General features: G+C 37.5%; 1 long non-coding RNA gene across 17 annotated transcripts in view; it reads left to right on the top strand.

Annotated features, from left to right (window-relative positions):
• LOC139966415 (uncharacterized) overlaps positions 1-19,589 on the top strand; it is a 43,915-nt gene extending 24,326 nt beyond the window's left edge. For 15 of the 17 annotated variants that reach the window (XR_011792587.1, XR_011792574.1, XR_011792577.1 and 12 more), the window contains 7 exons: positions 987-1,097; positions 1,938-2,030; positions 10,950-11,053; positions 11,299-11,493; positions 12,762-12,912; positions 13,712-13,926; positions 19,409-19,589. This is a non-coding gene — a long non-coding RNA (uncharacterized lncRNA). Of the gene's footprint in view, positions 1-986; positions 1,098-1,937; positions 2,031-10,949; positions 11,054-11,298; positions 11,494-12,761; positions 12,963-13,711; positions 13,927-19,408 lie in introns of all 17 variants that reach the window. The other 2 variants (XR_011792586.1, XR_011792575.1) reach the window with 2 other exon arrangements.
• Positions 19,590-19,834: the final 245 nt, after the last annotated feature.

Consider the following 19,834-nt stretch of genomic DNA (forward strand, 5'->3'; position numbering starts at 1 on the left):
GAGTTAGGAATTTGGCCAGCTTGTTGTCCTAGTTATTGATTAAAACTCTGCAAACAAATAATGAGAATAACCAGAATTCTGAAGTCTCCTTTTTTATTCAACAACTATAAAATTACAAAACAAAACAAAAATAAACTACAGCTTCTTCAATTTCATGTATCTTGGAGCATTCGTGCACTTGTATGCAAACCGTTTGTTCATCTCTTGTGGCTGTGGCTCTGTCCACTGGTTTCTGCCACAGATACTGTGAATGTACTCTGAACATAAAACAAATAGAAATAATTAATAATGATAGGGCACAAATATACATTGGCACAATAACCACCCACCAGAAACGGAAAATATAATATATAATATTCAGTGCATAATATAGGGATGTCGCAACGCGGGGGAGAGATGGGTGGCTTTAGACCCCACTTTTTTTGCAAGCAAGCATGTTTACACATGTCTTACAACATGTCACAAAGTTTATATATAACCTTACTAGCCCCCCCCCTGTAATAAATATTAAAATGATGAAAAATTTGGCTCCTTGCATATAACCACATATGACTGGTTTAGGTTTTAAAGCCCATTATTTGTTCAGAATTTGAATAAACAAATTCACTTCAAATATGCCCATAATGTTGCACAAAATATCATCTATGGACAACCAATATAGAAAAAAAAACCTTCAACCCCTAACAGACCGGTCAAAATTGCACGAGTAGAGGGAAGTATGATGAAGAATGTTGGTCAGGGAATTTTCGAAAATTCAGACACAGTTAATTTATTGGTGAACAAATATTAAAACCTCTTATAACAGCTACTATAAAACTTCGATATCATAAAAAAAAATACAACAAAAAAATCGAGGGGGGGGCGGTCTCCCCCTTCGCCCCCTGGCTACGCTCCTGCGGTTAGAAATCTTGTAGGAAACAGGCCAAATGGAAACCCAGTGATTATGCGTCATCCACAACTCTTCTCTCTGGTTACATTTTTCACAGTGGGTAGGTGACAAGGACCCCAAGAGTGGTGATGCAGTCGCTATCACCGATCCACAACAGTTTGCAAGACAGGGACAAGCTCATAAGGAGTACAAGAAGAAGGTTTAAACTGTACGTTGATGACGTTATACACTGTTATTTCTAATTGATTGTTTTATGTTTGTTATTTGTCACCACTTTCTCCTTCCTCTCACTTCTTTCCCATTTTTTCGCCTTTCCCCTAATTCGGTCTTCCGAGGAGTGAATGATGTATCTGGTATGTTATAGAAAAAGTGGTTAAAAAAAAAAGATAATGTAAAAGTGTATCAGTGGGTGTTGCCCTGGATTCGTTGAAGCGGACTCCCCACGTAGGTAGGGTTCTCCCCTTGTAGGGAGTGGACTCCCCATTTAGGGAGCCATTTCCACATGTAGGGAGGGTTCACCCAAGAAAGTTTTTTAAGTTGTGCTATTTACTATTGTATTTTTATGGTAGGTTGAAGCGGATGGGTGTATATTTCCTCACGCCCCCGACCCCCTTCCCACCCAGGATCATTTTACACACAGCAGACCCTTAGCAAGCCTCAACAATTTGCTGTGAGAACTTTAAACATTCTTAAATCTCTCCTCCTTAGTATCACTATTCAATGTCCTCTTAGTGTTATGTTATGTGTCTTCTTAGTGCTATGTTATGTGTTCTGTCATTCTGACATCTTTGATAGATGTCCCAAAGAGTGTCTGCCGGTGAAGTTTCCGTAACCATATTACACAGAAATGAAAAATTGATGAGGTCACACCTGCATCCAACAGAACGAGGCATTTAGCACTCATGCCACATGCTCCTTGCAGCTGGTGCCAGGACCGCGGTGGCAAAAGGCATGAATTTTTAATGCCTCATCCTTAATGGCAGAGAGACTATGAATAGAAGTGTTATAATGTTACAAACGAGGATGTTGTCTACTCTTTGAATTTCAGATTAGGCAAGAGCGTTTTGGGGATAAGACGCACCCTGGACCCATCTCTGAAGTTCTGGCAGGTATAACTTATGGAGATGCTTGCAAAACACAGGTGCGTTGGAATTTTCCTTGTCTCTGGCCCCCTCTACCTTCCATTCTTCTCCCCACCCTCTCTGCATTTATCTATTAAGTCCACATTCTTAAAGGATATCTCTTGTTTTAGATTATGAAGAGCAGAGCCACCCACCTATTTCTGTTTATAGATTGTTTATGATTTGCATACTAGTATAAAGTATACCGACTAAGTTCGGTAGTATGTCAGCTGATAAGGCTTTTTATTTCATGGACAAGACCGTAATAAGTTGGTGTAGGGTTACACAGCAGTTGTACGGGTATGCTACTGTAGACAAGGACAGAATAAAGCGCCCTCGCTACCTGTTGTGTTCTAATGCGTCTCATACCAGCACAACAGTGTCCTGTTTCATTTAAGCTTTTACACTGGTTCGAGAGTAAACCACCTGTATCAGCCCGATGACCCTCTAGTAATATTGTAAACATTGATCAAGATCTAGTAATATGGTAAAGTTTGATCAAGGTACCAGTTTACTTAAGAATAGAAAGTCTTTTTTTTTTCTGTCTGTAGTTAGGTAATAGCTTGGCTGGCCTATCCCCCAATCCCAACAATTATTTTTATGTTATTTGATTAAGCATTATCTTGACCGCACCTACCAATGGGCTGCCAAAAACTTAAGTATCCTTGCTTAGAAAAATTGTAAAAATCTTCATCATTAATCCAAAACAAGCACTAAGTAATAGAAAGAGAGAAAATAAAAGGGAGGGGGGGGGGCAATTTTGTTTTATCAATGTGCCTGGTGTGACAGTCGTTAGGATACGATTCATGTGTACTTATTAAAGTGTGGTGAAAATGATGGATGGTCTCGACATTCCTTCCGTTAGGTTCTATGTAAGTAATATCAGTGAATGTACCACAAGAAAGTACATGAGCTATGGGGAAAAGTTGAGATATTAGCTACTCCCCCCTCCTCCCCCCACCCCACTCCACCCAGTAAAATGTGTGGGTAAATTGACACTGAAGCTAGTACTTGGACATGCCACTGGAGTTGCACTTCATGTTAAAATCAATAGGTTGAACAAACTTCCATTGATAAGATCGAATTAATTGATCAATCTCAACTTACTAAAGCCAGCTTACTCGGAAACAAATATCTTTCAGTTATGGCTTGCTTTGATATTCTTCATTAATGATTACACAAAGTGATTGGTTTTAAGTGTAGAAATCATGTCACCTTTTATGTGAGTCATAAATCAATGCTTTGCTTTACTTTTGTTGGTGAACTCGGTTTGATCAGTGCTGTTCTACCCAACCTCTACCCCCCACCTATCCCCACCCCTCAAATTGCAGTTGTTTTCGGATTGGTTTGACTAGACTCACATGTTTGAAAGACTTGCCTGCAGCTTTTGCTTACTTTTCAATTGAGTGTTTTGTTTTGAAATTATTTTTGAAGTGATATCGTTTTCGTAAGCTTCACTTTCACCCTTTTTTTGCATGAAAAAATGTTTTTATGGTAATGTGTGTATCTTTGCTGAACATCAGAAAGAAAAAAAATACAAGAAGATAATTTCATAATGAACACTATAGTTTAGAGAATTAATACCCAGGAGATTCTCAAAGAAGATTATTTTAGATTTGCCAGATTTTCTGAAAACATCGGTTCTGATCCTGCCAGACTCTATGTTTATTGTTCAGTTAAAGTAGCATTCAGCTTGAAAAATCTCAATAAAAAAACCAAACCATGTATTCCATATTAAATACGAACATAATTGATGTTCAAATGATAGAATTACACAAAGAGGAAGTTTTAACCTTCGACTATGTCCATATTAGCTGTTAGCGTTAGACTTTACCATGTTTTTACTGTTTCTAGCTTTAGTGTTTGGCTAACAAACAGTTTAAAAAAAAAAAAATGGGGAAAAAAGTACTCCTTTAATCCTTTAAATTACAGTAGTGCATGTCACCTTTAAACCCTTTCTTCAATCTCCTTAAACTAGATCCCCCAAAATTGCTTGACTTTCTCTCCAAACTGGGATGTTGCCTCGACCAAAAAGAGGGGAGAAAGGAGAAACTGTTTTCTTTCTTAATTCAGCCATCTTTTTGGGCATTTGCTACAATTATGTGATTTTGCTGTGACGTTGTCACAACTTGTCACAACGTGTCACAAGTCTGTATTTACTCTGTCGTTGTCGTTGATGTTGTTGCAAGTTTTGGTTTTCCTTCCCCACTCGGTCGACCAGGATGCGCCACTGTCGGATTCTCGTGACGGTATGTAACCAGGCCAACAGGAATAGGAAATAAATTTAATAACAAAACAAGAACAATAGCGCATCTTGGGAATAAAAGCAACCGAAATATCATCATTTTGTCACGGTGGATTTATATTGCAGACTTGAGGTTTCTGTATTATACGAGGACATTATTAGAACAAACATCAGTAGCAACTGAAATTCTCTCTCACCCTGTTTTCTTCATCCATTTTCATTTTTCTTGGTGGTGAAGGGTGATGGGTGTGGGGAAGTGGGGGGGTTAAATGCCACCCTGAATATTTAAAATATGCAAAATTCTTAAAACCACAGAAAGATCAAATGTAAGAGAGGATTAAGATGTCTTACTTTACTTTTCATATAGCAGAAGGGACAGAGGTGATCAGGCTAATTAGCCATGTGAAGTTGCACCTCTTTGGGCGTGGGTTGGAGGGGGAGAAATACACCAAGGGTTTCGTACAGAAATATTGCATAATATTGCCTTCACCTGGTGGTGATTAGAATTGAATGAAAAGTGTAGTACGTTAAATGCTACTTCACAAAATTGATTGATCTTTTAGCTTTCAATTCAGGCTTCGTCTCTGAAATGCTCTAGTTCTCAACTGATTCTCCATTCAGTGATAAAAGGACATCTGGATTCAACTTTAAGTCTCTGCTTGTTTGTTTGTTTCTGTCCTCTCTAAATATGAAAGTCTCAATATCTGTCCCATCCATGTTTTGCCATGCCAAGCATCATATATTTACGGACTAATTGCACCCATTTCGACGGTGCTGAAGTAAAACTCATTAAAGTGTTTTTAGGGAACTATCCAGTAGCTACTTGACCCGACTGTCAACTTATTTTCTATGGTTTCAATTTTTTCTTTATATCCATTGGGATATGGGTATTTTGAGTTTTTCATATGACGTAAACACAAACAAAAATGTTGGTCATGAATAGCACACAGCTCCTCTGTTTTTACTTACATTTCAAAACTGAGTAAATTGGTTGGTTTTATAACTTGCCTCGTAGTTGTGTTCTGATGAATATCCTTCATTGTTTGTACTTACTTTCATGTGATATTTAGGTATAAGCCCCATTATGCCTTCCATTATAAACACGAACAAACTGTTCCCTAACCCTATTTTGGTACCATTGTGTAGTTAATAAGCAGACAATCTTGTAGGTGCATTGTTTGCCAATTACTTTGGCCGAATCTCAGAGAACGAGCGAGAATAGAAACCTCCAAAACATTATTATTCAGACCGTCCAGATGGAATGCATAGTGAGACTTAAACATCAAAGGACAAGATGTACAGTGACCTTTGAGTTAATGTTATATATTCTTTGATGGTATGATATTCCTTTTATTACCCTTATATTTCTTACATCATGGTGAAGCGTGTAAAACCTACCTTTATAATCCCCACCGGTTTCATACACAGTGTATCAAAGACTGGAACAGTATGAACTGTCTTTTTAACTGTTTCCATTCATTTAGAAGATAGTACAGTATTCAAATGGTGGCCTTTACTGTAGAGTTGTTTACTCTGTTGTTCACACTGAAAGTTGAGTATAATTAAGTTACATAATATATGCTGCAAGACACTTGGGGCGATATTTTATGAAGGAAGTACGTTCCTTTTTAGCTACTTGTTCTGTTTGCTATATGATCTAACTGTTAACAATGAATTATTTGACAACCTGTAGGCTTTATTTTCGCACTCAAATGAGTACTTATTAATGATTACCCACATTGTTGATTATTATAGATGTGATTGAACACACAATATCACAACCTAATTAAAAGGCTTGTATTAGTATACATCTCTCTCCAGAGGCTCCAGTTCACTGTACTTTCATCAAGGGATGTCATTTTCTTATCATGTTTTCAGTTTTAGTACTTTTATCTTTTATGTTACTGTTTAATTATTCAATTAATGTAGAATTATACAATTATAATACCCGAAATAGACAAAATGCTCATTGCAACTTCTATCATACGAAACTAGGTACACGCAGCTTTCGCAACCGTGCAACTAAGTTATGGAACTCATTAAGCAATACCGTTAAATCTAAGGCTACAAAGAATTCATTTAAGAAATGTTTAAAAAAAGAATTGATATCATCATATTAAATTATGTAAATGAGTTATTTACTTCAGCAGTTTCTGTACATTATGTAACAATCATTCAATTTGTATTTATTAATTTTTTTTTTCTTTAGGGAGTCTTCCACTTTGTTAAGCTTTTAAGCTTTATGGAAGACTTCCCTCCGCTTTGTACTTCTGTGGAAAAACAAATAAATAAATAAATAAAAAAAATAAATTATGGTGTGTATGTATGCTGTTGATAAATAAAAAGGATTCCAGCTTCCACGGAGTGGTAAATTAAATGGCTGTCCTTTGAGTTTCTTATAAAGCTAAGATTTTTATCAGAGCTGTAACATTATATGTGGTTTTCTGTTTCTTAATTTTGGGTCCAATTGCACTACACATCCAACAAGTGCAGATACCCCCTCCCCCCACTCCAAAGATAATAATGGGGTTACACGGCCCTTGTAATAATAATAATGAGCAGTTATTTTTACAAAGCTTAACCAAACACAAATGTGGGAGAAGCCCGCACAGGCGTATGGATCACAACTTACACTACGGGTGGCTTCCAATTCAACATTTTATATAAAATTTAGAAACTCATTTCAGATGGAAAAACTGTAGACTGCTCTTGGATGATAAACCCACCTTACATACAACCTATAGAACATAGAACCTCCTGATTGCCAAACCTCATTGCTTCAAATGCCATTGCCTTTATCCACTTGATCACAGCACCAGTGGTTCATCCTAGATGAAACCTGGCAGAGGGAGGGGGGGGGGGGGCACCTAAGATACAGTTACAGCAACTGAAGTAGATATAACTATTGATTCTATTAAAATTGAGCAAACCTCTACTTTACCCAACCTCTACTTCAAGACATGCATAAGGAACAGATGCTCTAGAACTGTACAAAAAGGTAAGACTGTACTTTAAGAACAAAACCTCTACATGGATCACAGAAACAGTGAATTTCATTTAATACCTTCATTTATATTGGAGAATGGGTTAAAAATTCAGACAATTTATCAAAAAATCTCAAATGTGACATTTTATCACAAAATTCAAGCAGTTTTTGCCAAAATTTGTTGTATCTGAAAATGTTCATGCAGCTAGCTAAACAATTTTAGGCTGACATATTTATGTCAAGATTCGCCCCAAGAGTCCCCCTCAAAAAGTGTAAATTATTATCTTTAGAATGTCTGTCCCATGGATACGCCAGACCTACACCCTCGCCCCCCCCCCCCCCCCCCGTGTTGATCATGAAAGTAGGCCTACTGTCCCGACTAGGCCTAATGCCAGACCAACCCATTCGGGTAATGATATATTGGTCATTAAAACAACTTTTCTGACGAGATTCGCAGCGAACTCAATAAATTATCTTGACCAACATGTTTATAATGACCTTAGGCCTATGTTATGAGACCATTTGAATTGTTTCGTTGTAAATGTAATGATTTCAAATGGATATATGCATCTAGCATGTCATTGCTAGTTTATTTTTTTTTTCAATTAATACGTTGATATATTATGCGGTGTTTGTCCCACATGGCTTGCCATAGACGCACACGGTCGTGGTCAAAGGTTAAGCAACGGAGCGCGAATTATGATCTGTATATAAAGCTCACGAAAGGTTACACGAGCGCTTCCTGGCAGCCGTTGGCTAACAATTCATACGTAATTGTAATTGGTAGCCTATTCTGTATGGGGGGGGGGGGGTAACTGCCAAAGAATGTGAATGGCAGATATATTCGCCAGCTCGAAGGTTGTGTATTAGTTTTGTGGAGCAAGTTAGTACTTCACATTGTTTGAGTCAGCGAGCGTGAGAAATTACGCTAGCCTATCATATAATAGTATAGCTTAGGCCTAACGATAGGCTAGCTCACGTAGGCACTGGCGTCTATACTAGTTGGAATGCTAATCTAGGCCTAATATGATATTCACTAGACAATTAACGTAAGTAAAGTAAGTCACTTTATATCTTCCGACAAAATACTAGACCTAGCTGGTTGGGCCTAATTACTTTCTGGTTAAGGCTAGTACCGTTAGGCTAGGCCTAACTTAATTAGCCTAGGCCTAAATGTCTTTAAATTCCTACCAGAGTAGCCTACCATAGCCTAGGCTATGCCATCTAGCACTTAACAGTAACACATCCTCAAGAAACTAACTCGCAGCCGGACAAATTAGCTTAGGATGAAAGCTCTCTCTCTTTCCTTTTTTTTCCCCATCATGACAGGCAAGGCCGTTGGTTTCTTCTCCAACTTTCAAGAATAAAAACAATAGTTTCCTCCCTGAAATTATTTTTAGGGGTTGAAACCAACGTTTTTCAGGGGAGGAAAGAAAGACAAAGTGACTATTCTTACGACTAGTTGTAAGAATAATTTCCGACTACGCATGCGCAGTTGCTATTTTTATGACCAGGAGTACTATTTTTACGACGAGGAGTAACAGTAATTTCCGGTTAGGGTTAGAGTTAGGTTTAGGATTGAGGTTTAGGGTTATGTTTAGGGTTAGGGTAACCCCTACTACATGCGCAGTTGCCATATTTATTTTACTGCGCTTGAATTCGCCTTTGTCGTAAGAATTATAGTTTATAAATAATTGTTACGACTAGTCGTAAGAATAGCCACGGCCAAAGAAAGACGGCTTGGCTGTGGAAAGAATTAATTTAGGTATAGTGAAGCAACTGTACATGGTAAATGTGTCTTGTGATTTAGGAGAGTTTGGTGAAAGAAAGGAACATATTTCAAAGAGACACTTGTACTTGTAGTAATTGAAGAAACTGGTAAATAGGAAAACAAGGAGAGGAACCAAGGAGGGCATACCTACTGTATCTAGGCTAAATTGTCTATGTTATTTCATTCCCACAATGAATGCCATACAAGCAAACAACCCATAACTGTACCACTATGAATTCCACGCATGTAAATTACCCCATGTTCGCATACAATCCTATGCAAACAATCCGGCCTATTCACAAACATTTTTTATCTTCCAATCACTGAACAGTTACACAAGGAAGATACCTGGTCACATTTTCTATTTTCATACTATCACAACTTTCTTTAGCTTACTCTACAAGAATATGCAGTCAGAGCCTACAGAACAAGTCTCCTCCCTTGAAAATAGTATGTTACTTTCCTTAACCATGTTATTTTTCACCCTTAACTTTACCTTTCTCCCTTTAAATCTTTTCTTACAGTTATTCCACTTACAACATCTATTCTTTCCACATAGCCTAGCCAATATGCCTCCCATGAAAAACCTTAGTTAACTCCCCTGGAAATGTTAGTTTCCAGTGAAAACGTACTTGACTCCCCTATGATGTAGGGGAGGTAAGTTACTCAACTTTTAAGTGGGAGGAAAATAACGTTGTTAGGGGAGGGAACAAATGGCCCCAGGCTAGGCCTACCACCAAATGAAAATGGGAAACCTAGGCTAGCCTACCAAAGTGAAGGCTGGATAGAGATGAGGGCGAACTAGCCTATCCTAGGCTTCTTATACAAGCAACGGTACTTTGTAAAATGAAATTCTCAAGCAATTAGGCCTAGCTCTGTGGTCTAATTGATGTTAGTGATGGTTGAAGTATGGAGAAAACTCTCCATGAAAGCTGATGTTACCTAGCATAGGCAACTAAATTGATATACATGTATTAATTTGATCAACTAGCATAATTTTGACCTGAAGCTAGGCTTAACAGTATTGGTCCAACTCTCGGCATATCTTTATCAGATCATAGCCTTCTTTTGATGCCTAAGGCATGATTTTATGGTCTGCAGAACTATTTCACTGAAACTTTGATTATTATTAAACCGAATTCAAACTTTGCTAAGTCAACCTCTCATTGTTGAGTAATTGTCTTTAATTTGGTTTTTAATTTGAAAACATTGATTGAAAGTTGTGAGGAACACAACTCATGGTAAACACATATTAAGAGTATTGAGAGATAAGTACAAGATATAGTATCTCTGTCCTTGTTGATATAGAATATTATTACACAGGTGCTAGAAGTCATGGAAGCACATGAGGGTTTACCATGAATATACTAATATGTTGTTGGTACTTGTGTATTGGCTGAAACGCCAGTTTTCATCTTTGCTAATTGTACATGTTGTAGCTTAAGTGTCGGTCCTTATTTCACTTGTCAAGTTTCTCGTTTCAAGAATGTTTATTTCAGACATTTTTCAATTTTCCAGTTCCTCATGAATGTGCTTGCTAAGTTTGTTTAAACTAGTACATGCTCTCCAAATTGTTTGGCTGATGAAATGTTCTCAAATTGTGTTGAATTCATTCCTTTCAATCAGCTTGACCATTATAGTGAACAATATACATCAAAGGAAGTTTTGGCATTTTACGAAGTACTCCATAGGTTTGATAGCAATGTCTAGTAAGGTTCATTAAAGAGTCATATTGCAAGTATTAAAAATAAACAGGCACTTAGTAACAAAAAGAGGTACAGTTTATTCATGTTTGTAAACATTCATCAAAAAGGTATCTGCATACGCAAACTGGAAGATGATCTTATGTAAAAGTACTTTAAAAAAAATACTAAAATTTATTTCACACCAAAGGTATATATATACTGTACATATTGCTTTGATATTTGTCTTTACAGCATTGCATTGGCAACACTGATTCACAAGGAGACTCCATGAACTGTGACTGTAACATCCTGCTGGAGGTCTGAGACATTGAAGATTCTGTAATGCTTCCGTTTGGGTATGCAGTTTACTATAGTAACACAGAAATATTTAAGCTCTGGTATTTGTTTTGTTTATTTCTGCCATTAAACCACAATCATATACATTTGTTTATACATAGTTATATCAATGAGGCAGCAGTCAGGGTTGTTTAGGTAGTCAGGGGGAGGGAGGAAGGGCGGGAGTGTATAAAAATGAGTCTAGTTGCAATGTCTTTCTGCTTTCCAATATGAAATCTTCTTATCTTTTACAATACTGTCTCAGGTGAAAGAAGAAGATGAAGAAAATTGAAGGAAAATTGTAAGTCTTGGATGTCTGTAATGAAGCTGGATCAGGTTTAGAACAAGTGGTTGAAAGATCATAAACTCCACCAAATACGAGAAGATCCTTCAAGCCTGTCCTCTACAGAGAGATCTGGAAGTGTTATCTGGAGGTGATTTAACAGAAATTGGAGAAAAAGTAAGATTCAAGGAAAACATCAGTGTGAGCCAGTATCATGAACATCAGTCTTGTCCTCTCAACAGTTGATTGTTGTCAAGATCATTTCTAAATGTAGGAGACACGGTGCCTTAGCCTGTTGGAACCAGTCGGTATTTGGTGTGGTCTGTTTTTGTGCTAACTGTACGAGACACAGTGCCTTAGCCTATTGAAAAAGGTAGCTGGTGTGGTGTGTTTTTGTGTTAATTGTATGAGACACGGTGCCTTTGCGTGTTGGAACCAGTTGGTATTTGGTGTGGTCAGATTTTCTGCTAAATGTACGAGACACGATGCCTGAGCCTGTTGGAACAAGTTGGTATTTGGTGTGGTCAGTTTTTGTGCTAAATGTACGAGACACAGTGCCTTAGCCTGTTGGAACCAGTCGGTATTTTGTGTTGTCTGTTTTTGTGCTAAGTGTACGAGACACAGTGCCTTGGCCTGTTGGAACCAGTGGGTATTTGGTGTGTTCTTGTTTTTGTGCTAAATGTATGAGACATGGTGCCTTAGCCTGTTGGAACCAGTCGGTATTTGATGTTGTTTTTTTGTGCTAAACTACTATTCTTACAGAAAGGCTGAACAAGTTCCATGATAAAGTTTGTACAGAGTGACACATTCCACTCATTCCAAGCAACCATGACAACATCAAAATGAAGCTAAAAAATTGGTTTCTTAGTTTATTGGCATGACATGCTAATTAATGTAGTCTGTTTTTGTGCTAAATTATTGAGACATGGTGCCTTAGTTTATTGGTATTAGTTTTTAATTAGAAATGTAGGAGACATTTTTGTGCTAAATGTATAAGACCTCAGCCTTAGTCTATTGGAACCAGTCGGTAATTGGTGTGGTGTGTTTGTATTAAATTGATAAGTTCTGCCTTAGTTTATTGATATGAGTTGCTAATTAGTGTGGTCTGTTTTGTGCTAAATTAATGAAACCTGTTGCCTTAGTTTGTTGGAATGAATTTGCAATAAGTATTTTGGTTGTCTAAAATTAATAAGACATTGTACCTAGTTTGATGGAATGAGTTGGTATTTAGTGAGATCTTTCTTGAGAGTTGTTCAAACCAGTGTCCAATAACTTTGATCTGACCATAAAATTTTATTTCTTTCACAAATTGCCCCTCTAGAAGAGTATACATGTTTTGTCTCAAGGCTGACAGTTTGGTTGTTAACAGGGTTTGCCTTTTTTACTTTTGCTGTTACTTTGAAGAAAAGTGACTAATTTGTTTCGTATTCCTCTCCTTTCATCAGAGATCTGTGGCCTATGTTGCTCAACAAGCTTGGATCCAAAATGATACTGTGAGAGGAAACGTTCTGTTTGGTAAAGATCTCAACTCCACCAAATACGAGAAGATCCTTCAAGCTTGTCCTCTACAGAGATATCTGGAAGTGTTATCTGGAGGTGATTTAACAGAAATTGGAGAAAAATTAAGTTTCAAGGGAAACATCAGTGTAAGCCAGTATCATGAACATCAGTCTTGTCCTCTCAACAGTTGCTTGTCAAGATCAGTGCTAAATGTACGAGACACAGTGCCTTAGCCTGTTGAAACCAGTCGGTACTTTGGTGTTGTCTGTTTCGTGATAAATTAAAGAGACATTGTGCCTTAGTTTGGTGGAATGAGTAGCTAATTAGTGTGGTCTGTTTGTGCTAAATTGAAGAGGAGTACTGTGATAATTTGTTGGTAGTTAGTGTGGTGTGTTTGTATTAAATTTATAAGTTTTGCCTTAGTTTATTGATATGATTTGCTAACTAGTGTGGTCTGTTTTGTGCTAAATTAATGAGACCCGGTGCCTTAGTTTGTTGGAATCATTTTGTAATTAGTAATTTGGTTGTCTTAAATTGATGATTGTTGCCTTAGATTGTTGGAAAGAGTTGCCAATTAGTGTGGTCTGGGTTGTGGTAAATTAAAAAGACAGTTGATTGTTGTCAAGATCAGAAAACTCAAAGATGAGCTGATTTGATGGAAAAACACCAGCTAAGCTGGAAAGCTGCAATATACAGTCAAGGTTAGTCATAAGAAAGAAAGGTTCATAAAAATGTAATATATATTTAATTATGTTTCCACCAGTAAAGCTTCAATCACAGCCTAAAATTTGTTGGAATTAGTTGCTAATTAGTGTTTAATGTTTTGTGCTAAATGTACGAGACTTACTTTGAAGAAAACTGGCTAATTTCTTTTGCATTCCTCTCCTTTCCTTAGGGTTCTGTGGATTATGTTGGTCAACAGTTAGCTTTTTGACATAGCGCCACCCCATCATCCTTCACTCTATGACTTACTCGCCATTTACAAAACGTACGCGTCCTTGGATACCAACACAACGCTGCCGAGTACACTTTCGATTCATAGTGTGTCTCTTCAAAAGGAGTTCCTATTCTTTCCATCCGCCGTCTTAGGCTAGAGACTAATTCTTTCTGGTAAGTGAAGTTTATGATCAATTTCATTGTATAGAAGCCATTTAAAACCCATAGGGAGGGGCTGTTTTGCCAATATGACAACCCCTTACCCACCTATAACCGCCCTCCTAGTCGAAAAACTAAACCTCTCTGATTTTGACATAGACATTAATGACTGGATCCCTGTACAAAAATAGCAGAAAAAGACAACGTCCAATCTACGTTGAAATAAACCCATCTCCTAACTCCAAACCAACCACCGAAAAGTCCGCTCAAACAATCATTGTATCAGGAATCTTACCAGAACTATCAAAAAAACCCAATAAACACTTGCTAAACTAATCAATGAAGAAAAACCAAATGCCATGATCTCAAATATAAACAGTCTTCGTAGTAACGACATCCTAATCACCCCCATGACCCTAAATCTGCAAATATCCTCCTGAAACCATGGACTCAAAAGACTAAACTAGGCAACCCCAAACCAAGAATCCCCCAAAAAGTATGACAAAGAAACTTCTCCGTAGTAGCCTGTGGCATAAACCCTGAAATTCAAATCAAAGATATTGAACAAGAACTCAAAGACCAAGAATACACCCCAATACAAACTATAAGACTCATTAGTCGTGCCACAAACAATACAACTTGGAAAGTAAAAATGACGTTTGAAGAACAAGAGCCTCAACAATCCCTAATCAAACAAGGTTCTACTTAGGATACTCTAAACACAAAACAGAAGAATACCACAAACCCTCCCCCCCCCCCCCCCCAAATCACTCAATGTTTCAAATGTCAACTTTTTAGACACACCCACCATACTTGCAAAAATCAAACCAGATGTCTAAGATGTGGCGATAACCACAGAGTTAAAGACTGTCCCAAACCAAAAGAAAACCCAAAATGTGCCAATTGCTCAGGGACTCATGTCGCCCTTTACAAAGGATGCCTAAAATTTAAAGAAGCTAAAACTGAAAATAATAACAAACAACAAGAACAAAGAACCTACGCGAATGTAACCAAATTTACCCCTAAAAGTGAAATAACAAATAAAATCATCACTGAAAAAAACTTAATATCGCAACCTTTGTAATTGAATTAGTACAATACACCTTCCAAAAAGCCAACATTAATATTAAATCTGACGACCTTGCCAGTTACGCCACCGTGTTAGCACTAAAACACCTAAACTTAAATATCCCAGAAACTGTAATTATGGAATGTCTCCACCATCCTTCAATATTTAGCCCTCCTCAATCACCTACATGACAAGCACACTCCCTCCTTCGGTCAAGTTCCTCCACCTAAACATCAACAGTTGTCCTTCCAAAATTAAGCCTCCTACTTACTATATTCGCCAACCACTCCCCGGATATCATTTCGTTAAACGAAACGAAACTAAATAAAAATTCCCACCTTAGCATCCCTGGTTACCAAACTTTCAGACACGATATCTCTCGCTCTATGGGAGGAGTACTTATTGCTGAAAAAACCAACCTCAAAGCCACCCTCCTCCCAAACAAACCCAAACAATTGAAATTGTACTCGAAAGAGACAATAAACCTCTCCACATTACTAGCTATTATAGTCCCCAAATGAGCCCATATCCACAATCAAAAAAAGTTCTAATAAAAATACAATACTACTAGGAGATTTAAATGCCCACCACATCATTTTTGGTAGCACCAAAATATCTGAAAAAGGCATATCCCTCTCAGAAATATGTGATAAACACAACTTAACAATAATTAACCAAAATACCAAAACTAGGATAAACCCAATAAACAATAATACTGAACTACTTGACTACGCCATAACCTCAAACCACCTTGCAACTAAAACTCATTCGATTCAAATCCTAGAAGATGACCTAATCAGTGACCATTTTCCACTCCTTTTTGAGCTAGACATAAACCTCAGTAGCATCCAAAATAACGAATTAACGTATAATTACAATAAAACAGACTGGACATCATTTAAAAAGGATCATAACAAACAACACTATTGCCAATTACCACAACAACAAGCTAAATTACATCGGCATATATTGTGACAGCATTGCCCAACATATCTTTAATACCTTCAAACAACACTGCCCATTAAAAACAAAACAGAAATCCAAAACTTAATAGGAATATTCTTACACTAAATAACTCAGACTTCACCTACATAGAACCTATATGATCTCCCCAGATCCAACTCTAAAAACCTAAATTAACCAACATAAAAAACAAATAAATAGACAAATATCGGCGGTTGACCAAAACCGAATCCAAAACAAATGCGATTCAATCAATAATGACAAAAACCCAAAACACTTTTGGAAAAATTAAAAAAATATCATAAACCCATTACAACCCAAACACAGGTAATACAGACAAATGCCTTAGAGATAAAGTAGGTAAACTCATCACAAAAACTTAGGACCAAATAAAGCTTAGTGAATCATAACTGAAAACTATATTCAATATCTTAGATGGCCCTCCATATGATAACAGATTCCAACACAAAATAGACCGTACAATTATCTGTAATGCAACCAGCTTTATCCCCAACTTCTAAGGATGTCTCAACAAAAACATCCCTCTACTCAAAGAAATAGATATAAATGATGGGTATAGTGCCACTGAATATGCAAAAATGCCTCCTCCCCTAGTCTTGACAACATAAATGACCTAATGCTAAAAGATTCCCCTCCGTCGGCCTCCGATATTTATTAACTCTCATATTTTCCCATTATTTAACAAACTCCTTAGACTGGGTCATTTCCCAACCCGGTGGAAATCCGCCAAAATGATTTTAATACCGAAACTAAGTAAGGAGACACCAAAATTCAAAAATATCAACCAATTAGTCTCCTACCAGCCTTAGGTAAGATTTTCAAAAGAATTATAGATAACCGCACCAGAAACCACCTTGAGCAAATGAATCACTTTGCCCGTATCAATCAGGCTAATTCCGCGCACACAAATCTACAATAAACCAAACTTTCCACCTTTCCATAGAAATTCGCATCGGCTTCATAAAAGAACATGATACCACTGCCCTCTTCCTTGATGCCGAAAAGGCGTTCGACAAAACTTGGCACAACGGCATAAGAATTTAACTACTTAACTTTAATCTCCCCTGCAATTACACCAGACTTCTTTCCTCTTTCTTTAGTGAACACAATGCCAAAATATGCTACAAAAACCAACAATCAAAACCTATTCCACTTGGTGCAGCCGTGCAGGTACTCCACAGGGCGCTGTTCTCAGCCCCCTCCCCTGCACCCTATTTGTTAATGATTTGAACATCCCCCCTCTATCTGAATGCAACTATAGTCAGTACACTGACAACATAGCCATTTGGAGCACCAGTAAAAATATCTATATGACAGAACTAAATATTAAAAGAGCAATTACACATCTCAAAAATTGGTGCTCGATGTGGAGAACAAAAATATATCCCTCAAATCTAACCTAGCCAATTTCTCCATAATAAACTCAAAATACCATAACCATATTTCCAAAATTAATCTTTTCAACACCTCAATCACTGCTACTCCTAATGCAACCTTCCTTGGTACCACTTTCGATAGCAAATTATCGTTTAATCTACTTTGTAACAGAACTGCAGGACGCTGCTGGTTCCAACTTAAATCCATTCAAATCCTCTCACACAAATATAACTTCCCTCCGAAAACAATTATCCAAATCTATAAATCCATAGTAAAACCGATTCTCAGTTACGGGAGAATCTCCCTGCTCTCTAATCCCAATAAACAAATTTTAAACAGAATCCACACCCCAGCTTATCGACTCGCACTCAAAATCCCTACCTATATTGCTACTTTGTACGTTCTCCGTGTAGGAAACACAAAATCTACTTTCACCCGACTTGAAGAATTCAACACCAAGTTATACAAAAACAACCTCGAGAACGACCCTTTGATTGAAGACCTCCCCCTGAAATACAAAGTCGCAACAACTCACTACCCAAAAACCAAACCCTTTCTGTATTCACAATTGTTACTACTTAAAGTCTCATTCCATTAAAAAAATCCTTTCCTAAATGGGTCTAGGCCCAAGTATACTTATATATACAGATTATATTGTTACCAAACAATAGAAACCACAACCACTCCCTACCCAAACAATAGAAACCACTCTGTCTCCACAATTCTCAGTACTTAAAAAATTCCTCTCCTTTAGAAATCCCTCCCTAATTGACTCTTCGACTCTGACCTCGGGTATGATTATGGCTATCCTGTCCTATGTAAATATATAAGACTTCATTTACCAGCAATTCCCTGACTGAACATAGACAACCTCTAAAAGAAAAAATGTCTGTTCTATAAAAACAAACTTATTATCCCCCGTAGGACCTCTCGCCAGGTCGACCAGGGGTTAAACTCCTTTTGTTTTGATATCAACAACAACAAAAACAAAACCATTACTCAAATTAAAAAAAAAGGTAACTAATTTCATTTATTTCATTTCATTTATTGATTTTTTATTGATCAGGCAGAGACCATCATGTTACTACCCTGTTAATTTTGTGTAGGACCCTGGTTAAATCAAAAGGAAGAAATCCCTTTAGTACCCTTGAGTTTCTGAAAGGGTTCTTCTTTGGGATAACGGTGGAGAGACATATCGATGTTCTCTTTTGGGTCTGATCGTCAGGAAAATGCAGATTAAACTGCCGTGTCCATTTGGAACCTGGGAATTGAACCCTGCTACTGGAACAAATGTATTCCATCAGAGCATAGACAATGATTCAGAGAAATATGGCCTTTATATTAATAATCTGTTGTTTTCTTTCCCAAATTTTTCTCTTTGGTTAAACAATGAGTGAAAAGATTCATTCGGTTGGAAGCAGCACCATCCCTTTTCACACTTTTTTTTTTTTTGGGGGGGGGGGGAGAGACCTATTAGCCCTTAGGGTCTGAAAATATTACAATAGGATTATTGTGGTGGACAGGACAGACAATAGTTATTTTTGCTTGTAGCTGAATGTATGATGTCCAGGGATCATAAGGAAGTATCAAAAGCCCGATCAAAACTGCAGTTCTTTTGTACTATCAAAATTTGTCAGAATAAAGAAATTGAAAGCCAAAATATAAAGAGTTTATCTGGCCTTGTAGACTGCGATTGAAGCAGTCTCTGTCATCTACAAATAATAGAAAGTGGGTATCCATTTCTGTTTGTGACAGCAATAACAAAAAATGACTGCAAATTAACAAGTTTTTGTAAACTTGCTCTATTCAGGGATTCGAATCCCAAATTCCACTCGAATATACCCCCCCTACTTCTGAACTGTCACGTAGCTCAAGGTGACAAACTTACTACAAAGATGAGAATAGGCCTTAGTTGGTTCCTAATTCAACGAAGTTTCTCACAGTTAACTGAATTGACTTCCCCCACCCTCCGGATTATCCTCACCCATAGAAAATACCCTCCACCCAAGAATACTTTAAAAAAAAAAACCATGGCTTACCAAGAACCTCTCTGCGTTCATTTTTCAGATTCCAATGAACCTTCCATCAGCAAAAGAATGGCGCAACTCGGTCTGAAGGACAATCGACCGCTGGCGGAATGGCTTGACTGGTACAACGCCAACCAGCCGGACCTGGCCGCCAAGCCCAACTTCACCACATTTCCACTGGACTTTAAGCCGTCACCGTGCAAACCGCTCTTCTTTGACATAGATCTTTGCTCTCGCTGTTTCCTCCGAACATCATACCTACACCGACAAGTGTACATAAATACACAAAACAATCACTAACAAGTCAGCGCGAAATCAAATCTAAATTTCCTGTGGAATGTCAGATTTAGAACCAAATGTGGCAACCGAAGTTCAAAGTGATAGTGGTTCTTCACCAGGCAGTGAAATTGTACTAGAAATAGAGTGCCCTTTCTAATATTCGAAGCAGAGAGTGAAGGCGATGATC

The sequence above is a fragment of the Apostichopus japonicus genome, chromosome 4 (assembly GCF_037975245.1).
Source record: "Apostichopus japonicus isolate 1M-3 chromosome 4, ASM3797524v1, whole genome shotgun sequence".
In the NCBI taxonomy this organism is placed as follows: domain Eukaryota; kingdom Metazoa; phylum Echinodermata; class Holothuroidea; order Aspidochirotida; family Stichopodidae; genus Apostichopus; species Apostichopus japonicus.